The 15,880-nt window shown below is 34.7% G+C and overlaps 1 protein-coding gene across 3 annotated transcripts in view; it reads left to right on the top strand.

Moving 5' to 3' along the window:
- Positions 1–15,880, top strand: part of LOC145672927 (very long chain fatty acid elongase AAEL008004-like) — a 94,264-nt gene that overhangs the window by 34,475 nt on the left and 43,909 nt on the right. The window contains exon 1 of one of the 3 annotated variants that reach the window (XM_081742145.1): positions 14,888–14,927. The exons of the other annotated variants lie outside the window; for them this stretch is intronic. The gene's annotated coding sequence lies outside the window, so the exon portion shown is untranslated. Of the gene's footprint in view, positions 1–14,887; positions 14,928–15,880 lie in introns of those variants that run through there. 3 annotated transcript variants of the gene reach the window in all.

Raw genomic sequence — 15,880 nt, 5'->3', positions numbered from 1 at the left:
GTTCTCTTACCTACAATTGAAATTAAATCAAACAATCGTAAATCTTCTGTGGTCAATTGAAATATTTATTTTAAAGCCAAAGTATTAGAATTTCCTATGTTCGGTTGCAATAATATGGTCTTCTAAAGCAAGCAGGATGGGCAACATTTTTTTGATTAAGACATTACTGGTTCCGAGTTCGATTCGAGACAGAGAACATGTTCAGATATGAATTTATTATGGAGAGTATTAAGGGATAAGTTGTTCCTACAGTACTTGTTCTCTACTCTTCAAATTAAAAATAAATAAATATTTAAAAAAAAAAAGAAATATCATACCTTCAATAAAATTTCTTGTTTGATTCAAGACCACGTGGTTTTGTGGTGGACAACGCCATATTTATGAGTTTTCTCAGGGTTCTCCCATTTTATCTCTCTACTTTTATTCCATGAATTCATTTATTTCCCTTCATTTGCATTTATAATGTATTTCCTTTAGCATAAAACACATAAGTCATAGGACATTGAAATTTTTATTTATTTATTTATTTATTTATTTTATTTGTGCATTTTGTTAATTTCAAAATGTAACACTTTCAACGACAAATACATCATTTTCAAACAGACAAGTTTTTATTCTATGAAACATGAAGATGATTAAGAACTAAAGTAAGGGAATATACATTTCGTGATTGACAAAATGATAATAATAACTTTATTTTTAAGTGCTATGAACAGCTCATAGGCAAAAATGCAGCACTATGTTGAAACATAAAGAGGCCAGAAAATTTATAATATACAATGAATATTAGAGCAGGTTATAATCCTTGTTAAAAGGGTTATATATTCAAATTATATATATTGATTATATATTCAAATTATAAGATTCCAACTGATTTACGAAACAAGATTAAAATTTTAAAAAATATAGTCAATAATAATAATAATAATAAATTATAAGTCAATTGTAAACTTAGTATGTTAGGGCCTTTGTCAGAAAGTAAACATATACAAATTCCTTAATTCAAAATTTGCTTTTAAAATCAAGAGCGAGTAAAAAAGTCAATATTCTTGAAATACTATTTTTGAAACAATGTAGTTAAAGTTTCGCTTAAAAAAATTAATTAGTTGAATTTACTAAATGTCCATGCCCATCAAACGAAAATATACTTGTTGACATATTAGTTAAAATATACTGGAGATACATATAATAAATTTGTTAAGTATTGGCAGATAATTCTTTGTCATGAACTTAATATATTCATTAATCTTTCTTGACAAATACCAGTACTATATAAGATTTTTTTTTAAATATATAATTATGGTCAGTTTAAATTATAACTTTTTTTAATTCTCCTTAGTATATCAGAGTTCGAATATAATGGGATCATTATAGATTGATTCTTTATTCTATAATTTAGTACTCTTATAGCTTCGTTTCGTTAACCATGCTTTGTCAATGAATTTCCTTCTGTCAAACAATTTTGGAATCCCCCAACAATTTGACTAATATTCATAAGGGCCTGTCTGGTTGCTATGATGTCAACAGACTTTAGGGGAGATGGTTAAAATTTAGCTCAAGTGTAGAAGAGATTATGTAGATTATATATTCTAAAAGCAAATTGTTCTAAAGTGGATGGAATATAGTCAAGTAAGACACGAAACATTAACATTAAAGTCAATGAAAATTCAATTAAAAAATGGAGTCGTCCACATATCTGAGAAACTATAATAAGGATATGGCTAATTAAAAGCTTATTGCAAAGACACCATGAAGAGCTTAAAAGCGATGTATAGCACGTAAGATAAATAAGGATAGAACATGTCAAAATCCATTTGTTTGAGTAAAATCAATAATAATGATAAAGTATATAAATATTCTGCGAATTACAAGAGCACCCCAGGTGCTTGAAATACCAGATTTGGAATCTCGAGACTCGATTTAGCACGCAACGTAACTTTTGACCTGATCACGTGACACAATCTAGTCGTTATGGCAAACCGGATAGATCTTTATGGGAATAATAATTCTTTTTCGTTTTATAATAAAGTAGTAGTTTCGTCTAACAAAACATTTTTGAACTTTTTTTTTGTTTATTAGCGTATTACAGTTAATGTTTCATATGAGTGAACCAAACTCTAGTTTAGATCTTACAAAACTCTTGAACATATGAACTACCGTTTGTAAAATCAGACCCTTAACTAAGTATAAAATCTACAAATTTCCTCACCCTTTTTGCTGTATTATGTACATGGCTGTTAAATTTCAGTTGTTGGTCATATATATAATACCAAGATCTTACACTTGTTCTTCCTTGTTTCTTCTTACACCATTAAGTCTATATGTGCTATCAAAATATTGAATTTTGTTCGTAAATGTCAAATATTTAGATTTTTTCACATTTGATTTCTAATAAATTACTTTTACATCAGTTATTTATGTATTAGTAACAAATAATTATCACATTCATCGTTAACTATTCTAAATAGTTTTATGTCATCTGCATTTAGTAATGAATGTTTGATTTTTTAGGGGAAGGGAAAAAAGGAGGGTGCCTAAGGGAGACCCTTGAGGTATTCCCTTTCTTATTTGACCATGGTTAGATGATACATTGTCATACATTGTCAATTTTTACCTTCAAAGCTCTAATTAACAAATGGTCTTCAAATCATCTAATGTATGCTATGATAGCCCCATATTTGATAACTTAATAAGAAGTAATTTATGATCAATAGGGTCGAAGGCCTTTGAAATATCAATGTATATAACATCAACTTCTGGATGTAATCAATAATAATAATAATAATAATAATAATAATAATAATAATAATAATAATAATAATAATAATAAATGATACTACTATAATGATACTAATAAATGATACTATAAATGATACTAATAAATGATACTATAAATGCCACTTCCGACTAGTCTTAAATGTGACATACAGCTAAAATATCAGCACAATACTTCTTAATTACTGAAGTGTCCTGCTACAAACATTGACGGAACTGGCTACTTATGTCATAGAGAAAATACCAGGTGTGAAGTTAAAAGTCTGCTTCACTCTTATCAGTTTCTGCCAGCCGTACAGAAAACTTCAACTACTATTATTTATGCAAAAGTTAGTAGATTTGTGGAGGACAATTGGATAAATAAATAAGACAATTGCGCATAAACAATATATAAGAAAGGCTCAAGCTTCCAAGTTGATATCATTTCAGAACTTTTGTATGCATATCCTAATAAGATAACAATGGTGCTGCGGTGGCTCAGTGGTTAAGCGTTCACCTCTGATGCATGGGGTCCTTGGTTCGATCCCAGTTCACGCCAAGTGAACTTTGTGGTGGACAAACATCGTGTACGTGGGTTTTCTCGGGGTTCTCCCGTTTCCTCCCAATTTATTCATTCCACCATTTCATTCATTTCTCATCATCACCGTCTCCTTTAGCCTAGCCGGCATAATGTGGGACGTAAAACTTTCCTAGTAAAATAAATGTTTATTTTTCATAATTAACTTGTTCAAGGGGTGGGGCTTTAAAACTCAAAAACACACGCCATATAAGAAAGTGCTAATTATATTCGGATTTAAAGAAAAACATACTTTGTATTTAATCTGTCTCATATCTAATCTTTGGGTATGCTTTTGTATCGTGGTCGCAATGAAATATTAAACGATAGTCTATTTCTACCAGACTATAGGTAGTGTAGAATGTATAAAACATCATGATATTATATATTTGCATCATCATACAGATCCAAAATATAATAATAATTGGAGAACATGTGTAAATCTTCATATGTCTATCTTTTCTCAGGAGTTTGGAAACTAAAGTTGATCCAGCTTAGCTGATTCGAAAAACAATTTCAACCGCTTTTCTTCCATTATGCGTACAGAAATGATTTCTGCCAACTAGGGTTGCCAACTTTGGAAAATAAAATTACCGGTACCCCCTCAAAATTTCTTATGATATAGGCTTAAGTGTGAATTATCTCTGTTCGGACCCATCCTTAGGAAGGAAATGTACTATCGTGGAAAAAAAGTGCATTAGCACCTGTATTCTGCATATTTTTAATACATCCGCTAATAAGCTTAATAGATAATTTGTGCAATAAATGAGAAACTGAAATCGGCATTGATCATTTTATTGTATTTACCAATAACTCCCACTTCTTTAAACTTATCGAAACAGATGGATAAAAGTATATTAATCTTTAAGTGACAATTTTGGGATTAGAAAATGACATTTATTCTTTAAATTTATACTTCAATTACAGGAATTTATACTTCAATTAAAACAATTACTTCAATTAATTGTTTTAAGAAGTCCTAAGGAAGGAAGTTGGAAATTTAAGAAAAGTTGTTATATGTAGCAGCTAGGAATGTGAAACTAAACAATGCAACAATAATTGTACCAACGAGATGCTTAAGGATTGTTTGCCAACAGTCGATGGATAATTTAAATTTATCGCTATATTTATGTCGGTCAATTATGACAAATTATACACCTCTGTCTCTATTGTTGACAACATTGTTTCAGAATAAAATCTTACTGTTATCAAATTTATGTTGTATAAATGAAAAAAGCCATAGATTTATTTTTTAAAAAAGTTGCTTTTGTAATACAACGGAAATTTGTAGTTATAAATGCACTGTTGAAGAATTTCGATATTCGATGTTTTATTCTGGACAACAGATTTCAAAATACCGGTCATAAAGGGGTTGGTAAGAAGTTTGTACCGGTCACCGGCTTTAATCAAAATAACAGCAATATTTCCCGCCAGACCAGTGAAACACCGGCCAGTTGGCAACCTTACTGTCAACTGTTCTACGTAAAGCAGTTTTATGAACGTGCCGGTCAGGAACCACAATAAACAATATGAGAATAACATAAAATTTTGGATGAGTAGCGGAGGGAAGGTGTTGTATCGTATTCTATTTTTATGCAGTACAATTCTTAGGTACAATCTACCAAAGCAGGAAAATCTTAGAGGCTATTCCCGTCCTTGATGGGCTACATAACTTACTAAACTTTTCTTGTTGCTTAAATAATCAATACATATTATTTCACCTCGTGATTTGTTCCTCATTCGTAAACATTGAAAACCGGTTATTTTACGTAAGTATTTACTAACAAGAAAAAAACACATTAACTTTGATACATTCGTGCGTTGAAATAAATATATTCCACTGGAATCACGATCTCTTCCTGCAGGTCTAGTGGTTAGAGCGCGCGCCTGTGACGTACGTAGTCTTGAGTTCGATTCTCGATGGGAGAGTCTTGAAATGTGAAGCCGTTACAGTGGTTAGGATTCCACCTTAAACTGTAGGCCCACGTCATATGTAGCCTATGTGCTGAAAAGATAAGCTAAGTTTCAACAAACAAAGAAACAAACTGACAAACCGGCCCTAGGCAATTTGCTGCCCCGTGCAATGGCATAATTTGCCTTCCTACCTTTCTCCAGTAAGAACAAATCTTAAAAGCCAAGATTTTAAGCATGATACCCCATCATGAACAACAAAGGGAAGGGAAGTAGCACTCGCACTCAGAAAGGCCTAAACACTACAATCTCGTCTGTTTTTTTTCCTTTAAATAATAGTCTATTATGTTAGTGAAAGATAAAGCAAACACACCTGTAGAGGAAAGATGATAATCCTTTTTAGGGGAATCATGAACTTCGATCTTAATATATCAGTTTGATATTCCAGTGCAAATCGAAATTTTCCAGTTTTTCTCCAAACTCATTAACATCATTCGTGTGATTTATAAAAATTACTGTTTTTATTTTTCATTGATAGGCCTATTTACCTGATAAATATAACTTATACTCTGTCGCTCTGTTTTGACAAGCATTGACTTATAATTCTGATATTTCAAATAAAGGCAAACGCACAACTATGATTATGGTGTACATTTTAATAGGATCTTTTAGTTTTTGTAGTCTGAAAATCTGGGGGCCCTGACGATGTGACATCCCTCAAAAACTGCCATTGATGACACATTAAACATATAGGCTTAACAATGAACGTAAAAACTCGAAATGGTTGGTTTCTACCACTTTCGGTTTCAACACCAGGAATCTGATCCATCAGCAAACCTGATTCTTTACTCCGGCGGAAGCGCATGTGGTTCGGATTCCACGTTAATCAGTAGGTCCATGTCTCATTTAGCCTCGCTGCTGAAAGGGATGCTAAACCAAAATCAGCTCAGCTCAGCTGCTTCTTTACTTTTAACCTTTTACATCTTGTACTTCTTATAAATTTTTGTCTCTCTGACAGACGGACACGCGGGCATAGTTTATGTAAGTGGCTTTGGTAAACCAGAGGTCATTAAAAAAGGATAAAATTTGCTTTCAAATGGGGCAAATGTAGCGTATCGCGTTATTTTTTATTTTATTTATTTATTTTATCTTATTTACTTATTTTTATTTATTTATTTATTTATTTATTTATTTATTTATTTTTTTTTTTTTTTTGCTAATAAAAGTAGTCCACACTTTAAAAAGTTCGAGAAACTGGGTTAACTTCTGGATCATGGCTTTGAGCATTAACAGCTTATGTTAGAAATATACTAGCCAAATCTATATATATAAAAGTTAAAGTGACTGTGTTCGTGACTTAATAACTCTGGAATCACCCGATCGAGTTCTATCAAATTTTCAAGATAGATGAGGTTCGGGCCTGTTTTACATATATATATATATATATATATATATATATATATATATATATATATATATATATATATATATATATATATATATATAATTTCACTTTGACGGTGTAACTTAGGGAAAAGGGAGGCGAGAGATGTTTAAGAGTAACCGAAAATGACCTATATTAATGTCTAATTCATAGTTTTCGGGGTCACTGAGATGAATAGTGAGTGACACTTTCGATGCCGTTTAAATCCAAATTCAGCCAACATTAGTACCCCTAAGAGGGGATGATGATACGTAAAAATAATTGAAAATAATCGATATTAGTGTCGAATTCATAGTTGTAGGGGTCCCTAAGTTAATTTGTGACAGTTTTAGCATCCTTTGTGTTCAAAATGAAGCGTTTTATCCCCATACGAAGAATGGGTATCCTCCTAGTATTATATTATATGCATAAATATACGCTCGTGGCTAATCAGGCAGACAGAAGCACCGCCCCTAAACGATATCTACTCCTATAAGTTATGTGGAATGGTGCTTTCAACAAACAATAAAACAAACAAGCTCCTTCGTGGCTAAGCGGTTAGCGTACGCGCCTTTGGCGTGGAAGAACCGGCTTCGATTCCCGACGGGATCTCAAGTGGTTCGGATTCCACGTTAATCAGTAGGTCCCGTCTCATATAGCCTCACTGCTGAAAGGGACGTTAAATTCCAAATTAACTCAACACCAAGAAACAAACAAATAAAAAGGCACACCAAACTATGTTCTCTTAACTTTTTTAATGATCCCTTTCACTGCTGATTTCGAATTAGATATTAAAATTTAATTTAGTTTAGTACCCATTGAATGCATTGATTTCCATATCATCTTTCAAGTCGGTCATTTCGTTGCATAAGGTGTTTTTGATTTATAGCCGTGAAAAACGTAACGAATTGTCATAACTTGTTGCAAATACGTAACTTGTGTGTTACCGCAAACAACGTTTCGTGCTCCTCCTGTGCAACTTAATAACATATTTGTATTCTCAATCGAAAAACTTGCATATACCCATATAAAACATGTGCCGCGAGTCACTTTAAAACTATGTATTAACAAAGTCTATAGCTACGTACTTGTCTTACGTTTTTCTGAAGTACACGCCACAAGACGTTCAATTGTCACCTATCTGTTCAAGGTTGCCAGTTACAGACACAAGGTACCACCGAATCTCTAAATATGAAAGGAAAAATCAGCACGAGCTTTAGAACATTTGTAAAGTAGCAGCATTAGAACTTTTATTTACGTATTTATTTATTTATTTATTTATTAAATAGAACATAACAGGATAGATCCCAATTACAGTGTTCGGACTATACATAATTCTTACTACAGTAAAAGTATAATATTCCCAATAATGTGTTGATTATCAATATTAGTTGATTACTTATTTGGCGTATTGCTTCATTATATCTATTACATCTCTCTTAAATGTTCGGATGTCGTTTGTACATACATAAATTTTTGGACATAATTTGACTGTGTTATTGTAAGCAGCACTGATTCTTACTATCGGTGACTTAGTCATTATGTCAATGTGTGACTTATTGATTAGCCTATTAGCGTATTAGCCTTATCTTCTCCGGGGAGGCAATCTCAGAGCTCTGGGAGGCACTGCCTACTCCCAAAAATGCCTGCAAGAACAATGTACACTCATGTCCAAAATAATTGTCGCATATCTTCAATTGTCTTCTTGTAAGAATATAATTTGATAATGATTTTGCAGGGTACTTTTAACACTGATACTATGTGTATAATCGGGAAATGTATATTTGTGGTAAATTTCGTAGGAAAAGAATTATAAATGCGAAAATTAGAATGAGTAAAACAAAATGTTGCTAAATGGACAAGAAAGTTTTATTTTCGTTTTATTGTTCTTATTTACTGTTCTTTTGACATGAAATTTGCCACATACATGTCTTTGCCAATTATACACATATTAACATTGAAAGGAATACCGGGCGAATTCGTTATCAAATCACATGCCTACAACAACATATTTAAAGACATGCGACAATAATTTTGGACATGAGTGTACATAAATATAAATATTTTGGTCGTGTAAAGAAAAGTTCAAGGAGCTTCACGATGGCTCATTAGCAGAACTTTTATCCCTGAAACTAGGAGTCATAGGTTCGATTTTTTAGTTGTCTGAAGTTTTATATATGTTACATGTATTCGTATTTTTGAGTATTACCAGCACGTCACATATGAGGGATTACGTCCTTCGGCAATACACTATGTAGGGAAGTGGGGAGGAAGGAAGAGAGCGGCCTGAGACCTGTAAATTAGGTACTATCAAGGCATTTACCTGGTGTGAATGATGAAAACCCAGATAAACCATACTGAAAATGGCTTGCCTTTAAAAGCCCTTACACTTTTTCGCTCGAATGTCCCCACCGAGGATAGATTGGAGTTTAACGCCTTCTTTTTCAGCATCTAGGCTATATGAGACGATTCATTCTTCTTAAACTGAGATCCTAACCACTTCTTGAGTCTGTATCCGAGCACGTGTCTCCATATGTGGGTTTTAGGAGAGAGGTTATAAGTATTTTGCAAGAAAAAAATCATTCAAAAAAGTAAAATCATCACCATCATCATAGGTCATTTCCCGCAACTGAGAAATTTCCATGCTCCACGGTCTTCAGCTAATCTCTTTACCTTCATGTACGATTTTTCTGTTTTAATATCGTCCACAATTTGTAGCCTCCTTTTTTCCCTTTCACCATACCCTCTACTCTAGCTGATCTCTCATGATACAACTCCTTCTTAGCCAATGTTCCAACCAGTTTCTCATCCTTTTCTCAATAATATCTGGAGAATCGTAAGTTTGCGGGAAGTAGAATTTCAGTATATGTCAATCCGAACAACAGTAATGCCTTTGAAATTCAAGACTCCCTTATCGGGAATTGAACCCGAAACCTTATGGAGCAAAAGTGCACGCGTTAGCAATTAGATCAGTGGACAGGGCAAGCAAACAACTTAGATTGTCAGAACTTTTATTTATCACTACTTAAATACAAGTTTATTTTCCGTGTTTATGTGGCGCAGACACAGAATACAATATTTATCATGAAATGTGACATTCTATGTAAGCTACAATGTAAAATTATGACCTCTGATATCAACGTGACAACAAATGACGTAATTTTACTAGAGTGAAACAGGTACGTTTAGGTGTGCGGCTTACCGCAGAGACGACACACAAAGACCATGACAAAAGCACACGGAAAATGTTAATTACACCTTGAGAGAGTAGATCTTAAGGTTAATACAGTTAATACAAGAAGAGCATCAAGGGAAGCATTTACTTCTACTTAGATACTTGCTCTATGCTAACAAATGAGGCGTGTTTAGAGGCGGCTCGCGAGGGAAGTTAGACGGTTAAAAGTTTTTCTTTTAAATTCAAACTGAAACAAGAAAACTTTCCTAATATGCTAACTATTGTATACAGTAATGGGATAATCTGTTCTATTTCCTTAGTTTATTGAGACCCGGGTATGATTCCCACTGGGATCTAATGTGTTTCGGTTGATTGATTTTGATTTTTACGTCCCGTTCAGCAGCGAGGCTATATGAGACGTGGACCTACTGATTAACGTGGAATCCGAACCACATGAGCTCCCGCCGGGAATCGAACCCTAATGTGTTTCGGATCCCACGTTAAACTGTAGATCCACGTCTTATATAGCCTCGCTGCTAAAAAGGACGCTAAACTGAAAATGTCAAATCTTTCCTTAGTACAAAGCGATGAAACTATTTTTTGTGTGACTTTGAGAGATCCGGGTTCGATTCCCAACGGGAACTCATGTGGATCCCACGTTAAAAATAAAATATTTAAGTTTTACTTCCCAGTTATACCGACTAGGCTAAAGGAGACGGTGATGATGAGAAATGAATAAAATGGTGGAATGAAAATGTTTGAGGAAACGGAAGAATCCCGTAGAAACTCACACACATGGTGTTTGTTCAACACAAAGTTCACTTGGCGCGAGCTGAGATCGAACTGAGGACCCCATGCACCAGAAGTGAACGCTCTACCACTGAGCCACCGCTGTCCAGGATCCTACATTAAGCTGTAGGTTCACGTCTCATTTAGTTTCGCTGATGAAAGGGGCGCTAAACTCAAAATCACACACATTCACATCTGGTGTGACTTCTCTCACATGCTGCCTCTACGTGCGTTTCACATTTTAAAATTACGGTAGACTTCCAAACTATGTGGATTTAATATTAAAACTATGGGAATTTAATATATTGGATCCATCACTTCCGGTAGCAATAAAAGGATTGGGTCGGAGACGTTGAACAGACAAAAGCGATTTTTTAAGCCACAGAGGAAAACCACGTGAGATAGTGAAACGTGGTTAAGCTAATTCTGTTCATTGGAGGTCGCACATTCAGCATACCAAAATCACATTCAGCATACTCTACCGTTCAATTATTATGGAGTAGCTAGCGTGAAAACATATCGAATGGAATCAAAGCGGCCACCAAGTATGAACTACGTGATGTAATTCCGTTTCTCCAGGCGGCTGCTGAGTTCCCGGAAATTCGAAGATAAAAGAACTCAGAATTCACATGCTATCCCTTTCACGAACCACATGATTCACGCATTCATTAAGTTGTGTTTCGCCACAGTTTTTCTACCCTTGGATTTTCTGGTCGTGCACGACGGTAAGTCTTTCTTTAAACTCTCTGTAACACTTATGCAAAACGCCAATCACGTATCAAGTTCCCGCCATAACACTTAATCATTTGACAATGAATTGCGGCCGCAATATGCGCGTCCAACTGGAGAAATACAACTACATTATGTAGTTCACACTTGGCGGTTGCTTTGATTATACTCGATATATTTTGATTTGATTTTGAATTTAGCGTCCATTTCAGCAGTGAGGCTATATGAAAAGTGGGCTTACAACTAAACGTGGAATCCGAACCACATGAACTCCCGCCAGGAATCAAACCTGGGTCCCTCGATATGTTTTCACGAATGTTATTCCACAATGACTAAACGGCAGAGACTGTCTGTTGATATAGTAAATGTGCGACCTTCAATAAACAGAATTAGATTAACCGCATTTCACCATTAAACGTTGTTGTCTTAAGGGTATACTGTGGCTCAGTGGAACAGTGCTTACTTCTGATGTATGGGGTCCCTGGTTCGATCTCTGGCTAAGTAAGTTTGTGGTGGACAATATCGTGTCCATGTGTTTTCTCGATTTACTCCCGTTTCCTCCCACACTTCATTCTACCAATTCTTCCATCATCATTCACTTGCTTTGATCATCTACCTCCTTTAGCCTAACAAAAGCATAATCATGGGATTTAAGGTTGGTGTAAAGGGACAGGTTTTGCCAATAGATGCCACTACAGTCTTCGTATCTCTCATGTATTTTTTACCTTTCACAAAAATTTGCAATTTCTCTTACAAATTTCAACCTAGAGACTTCAAATTTTTGGAGAAGGAACTTTATAACCTATCGAAAGCAGCAATCCGTGCCGATTTATTATTTTGAATGTTCTTCATTGTTGAAAGAATTATATTGTTAAAGGTTTGGATATCCTTTTCAACAAACAAGCCATTTCAACAATGAAGAAAATTCTAAATAAAAAAATTGGCACGGATTGTTGTCTTTGATAGGTTATGAAGTTCCTTCTCAAAAAAATTTGAATTCTGTAGATTGAAATTTGTAATAAAAATTGTGAATTTTCGTGAAAGGTAAAAAATACATGAGATATATACGAAGACTGTAGTGACATTTATCGGCAAAACTTGTCACTTTAAACTAACCTTAACCTGAAAAATTTCATTTCAAAATCTCACCCCGATGAACTTTGTAGTATGGGACTAATCAAAGAAGGCTTTACTGAATTCAGTTTTTTAAAAAATAAAATATGAAATATTTATTATGGCAGAACAACAGAATTCAAAAATCTGTTATTGGTTTATGATACCATTTGTGGTTCTGCGGTCCTAGGATGATGCAATCAAGAGATTTATTGGTTGATGATCGTGAGGGTGAAACCTATGGGGGGTCTAGTTTTCAAAAGACCATGGGCGATTTTTTTAACTGCCTTCAGTGCTTTTGTATTGGTGTCCTTAGTGTCATCTCTACTACTTATTTTTAGGGGGGATATGGTAAATTTAGGTAGGATTGTACCTAAGCACTTGGGAGAATCGGGACCTCTAGTGCTATATTTGCAATTTCACAATTTATATCTGTCACTAGATTGTGGCCCCCTGCTACGTTCAATTTCCCTTAACTGTTTTGGGATTTCCACTTTTTGAGGCAAATTTTAGACTTTCACTCAAACAGTTACTGCTTCCTTACTATTTATCGTAGAATCATGGTTCCTACCTCGTTTTTTTTTTTCGGAGTAAAACATCCTTTCTAACGATATCACTCGCTTGTCCGTATTATATACCACAAACGGGAAAATTGAAAAAAAATCGGGAGTTTTTTACGAAAAAAACTCAAAACTTTTACGCCCCTCTGGCCCAGGCCTGGGTTCACATAGGAATGTAAAAATCTCTTGAAAAATAATTAGTTATGTGCACAATGCGTGGGCAAAATTTCAATCTTGTATCTTGAAAACAAAGAGTGGAAAAAAAATTGAATGTCTAAAGGTGATCCATATATCTATATATATAAAAGAGAACGTACAAAATCCTTTGTCCGCTCATCACGCTAATACGGCTGAACCAATTTTTTTCATTTTTGGGGGGTTATTAGGATTTGGACCCTAGATGGTTTTTATCATATCACTTTAATTTTTAATTACCAGTGTCTTGAGATAATTGACCATTCAAGTGTCCATAACGTACAAATCCTTTGTTAGTTCATCATAGGTAAAAATAAACGTATTTATATGCAACCCGCATGACCGTGTCACTCGGCGGGTTAACATAAATGACAGGCGATATACAGCGGAAAATAGCTTGAATCTTCTGTTTAAAATTTTTTAATTGATTTGCTTATTTTTACAGACACTTTTACAATATGCCAGCACCGGGATGACCGCAGCGAAGCGGGGCGGGTTAACATAAATGACAGGCGATATAATGTTAAGATTTACTGCAATCTTCTATGGTTTTTATCATATCACTTGAAAGCGAAAAAGTAAAAATTATCTAAGTAACAAAGTTTGTTGCGTTCCGGGGTGACCGCAGCGAAGCGGGGTGAACGCTGCTAGTATATGTATATTCTAGAAATTTACTGCGTCATTACTATTTGGCCTAGAATCATTGTTTAAACACCATTGTCTTCAGTATTATGCTAACTTTCCAACGGAAGCACTCGCATGTCCGTTTCATACACCTAAACCCGGAAATTTAAAAAAAACGGATTTTTTCTGAAAAAACATCCTCTCGAATCATTTGCGCCCCTCGGGACCGAGTTCAGGTAGGGATCTCAAAAAAAAAAATGAAAAGTACTCAAAAGAGTACACAATCCGTATACAAAGTTTCAATTTGATATCTTTGAAACTAAAGGTGGGATTTTTTTTTTTGAAATTCCCCTTAAAAAAGAAAAGTCAGGCCTCTCCATCCCCACTTGGCGTCGCCAAGTTGACCATCCGGTTTCGAAACGCATCTGGGATGTTTGGTTCATACTTGACTTGACCAATAAAAAAATACGTTATATGAGTTTAATAAGCGTTTAAACTCAACACAACTCGATGTATACAGATTCGTACCAAAAATACATAAAAGGTTAAGAAATCGCACATATGAGGCTGTGAACCATAGCTTTACACAAGGGCGCCGATTTCTCTGCAAGTTTGGGGGGGGGGGCATTCACATGCCGAAGGTATATATATGAGGATTTTAAGACAAATTGCACTCAAATTATGCCAAATATTGTATATTCATAAATACAATAGGGGGACCACATGAGCTTTGGGGGGACCAGGCCCCCCAGCCCTCCAAGATCTGCGCCCTTGGCTCTACATGCATTTATGCACTGTTTTCTCTAGAGCTATTTACGGACATTCTGAAACGAGGAAAAAAGGGAAATATATATATCGCGTTTACAAGTAGTTTCTTTCGAGCGTTTACTATGTAAACAACATTTAATATAAGGATATAATTTATACTATGTTATGTATTTTTTATATAACACTACTTGCCCCCAATTTAGCCTTTCAATTCAGTTCTCATTTAAGTACTGGACTCACGTGTTAAAGCACGTGTGATACTTTGCTGTACGTTCATTCAAGTCTCTTGGATTTGTGCGTCTGAAACCAGTATGTATTAAATGAATACAATTAACTTAATAGAAGAGTGATTGTTCTTTTTTTCGTTTGTGATTTACTGGTCTGTGTGTGCGTGTGTGTGTGCGCGCGCGTGAACGGTGGCGGGAGTGAGGAATTTTCCGATGAAAATACCGGTTAGAGTTAAGCTTTATCAGTCTTCAGACGCTCCGTACTACTTCTTTTTTTTCCTTGTAGGTTTGAGTCAATAATCTACAGGAAAAGAAAGAAAATTCAAGCACATGGAAAGTAAGTCAAGTAGATATACAGGGTGTTTCAAAACAACACCGACAACGTTTGAGACATGATTCCGGACACCAAGATAAGACAAAAACTATAGACCAACCTGAGTGCACAAATGCTTCCTTCCGGAGTTATAGGCTGCCGAAAATATGAACTTTAAATTCCCATAGCTCCAAAACTATGGGACCTACCGTAGTCGGGTCAAGACTTTACTTAGGAACTAGTATGTGCCCTATCCAAATATCCATATTACAGAATCCTGCGGTACTTCCTCATCAATTTTATAGAAGTAGTTAGTGAGTACTTCAAAATTATATGCTCATAGCCAAACGCCGTCTATAAAACATGTTGAGTGAGTACCTTAGGATTCTGAAACATGAATATTTGGGTAGTGCACATATTAGTTTCTAAGTGAAGTCCTGACCCGGCTAGAGTAGGTCCCATAGTTTTGGAGCTATGGACCTTTCAATTTCATTTTTCCATGTTTTCAACAGCCTATAACTTGGAAAGGAAATATTTGTGCACCCAGATTAGTCTATACTTTTTGTCTTATCTTGGTGTCAGGAATCACCTCCCAAACGGTGTCGGTGTTGTTTTGAAATACCCTGTATAAGGTAGTATATTAAAAGTGGTGACTCCAAGGGTCAATTTTTAAACAAAACTACTAGTCTTGTATTTATTTATTTATTTATTTATTTATTTGT

The sequence above is a fragment of the Thermobia domestica genome, chromosome 16 (genome assembly GCF_964235325.1).
Source record: "Thermobia domestica chromosome 16, izTheDome1.hap1.1, whole genome shotgun sequence".
In the NCBI taxonomy this organism is placed as follows: Eukaryota; Metazoa; Arthropoda; class Insecta; order Zygentoma; family Lepismatidae; genus Thermobia; species Thermobia domestica.
This window is presented reverse-complemented; position numbering and strand designations above follow the sequence as displayed.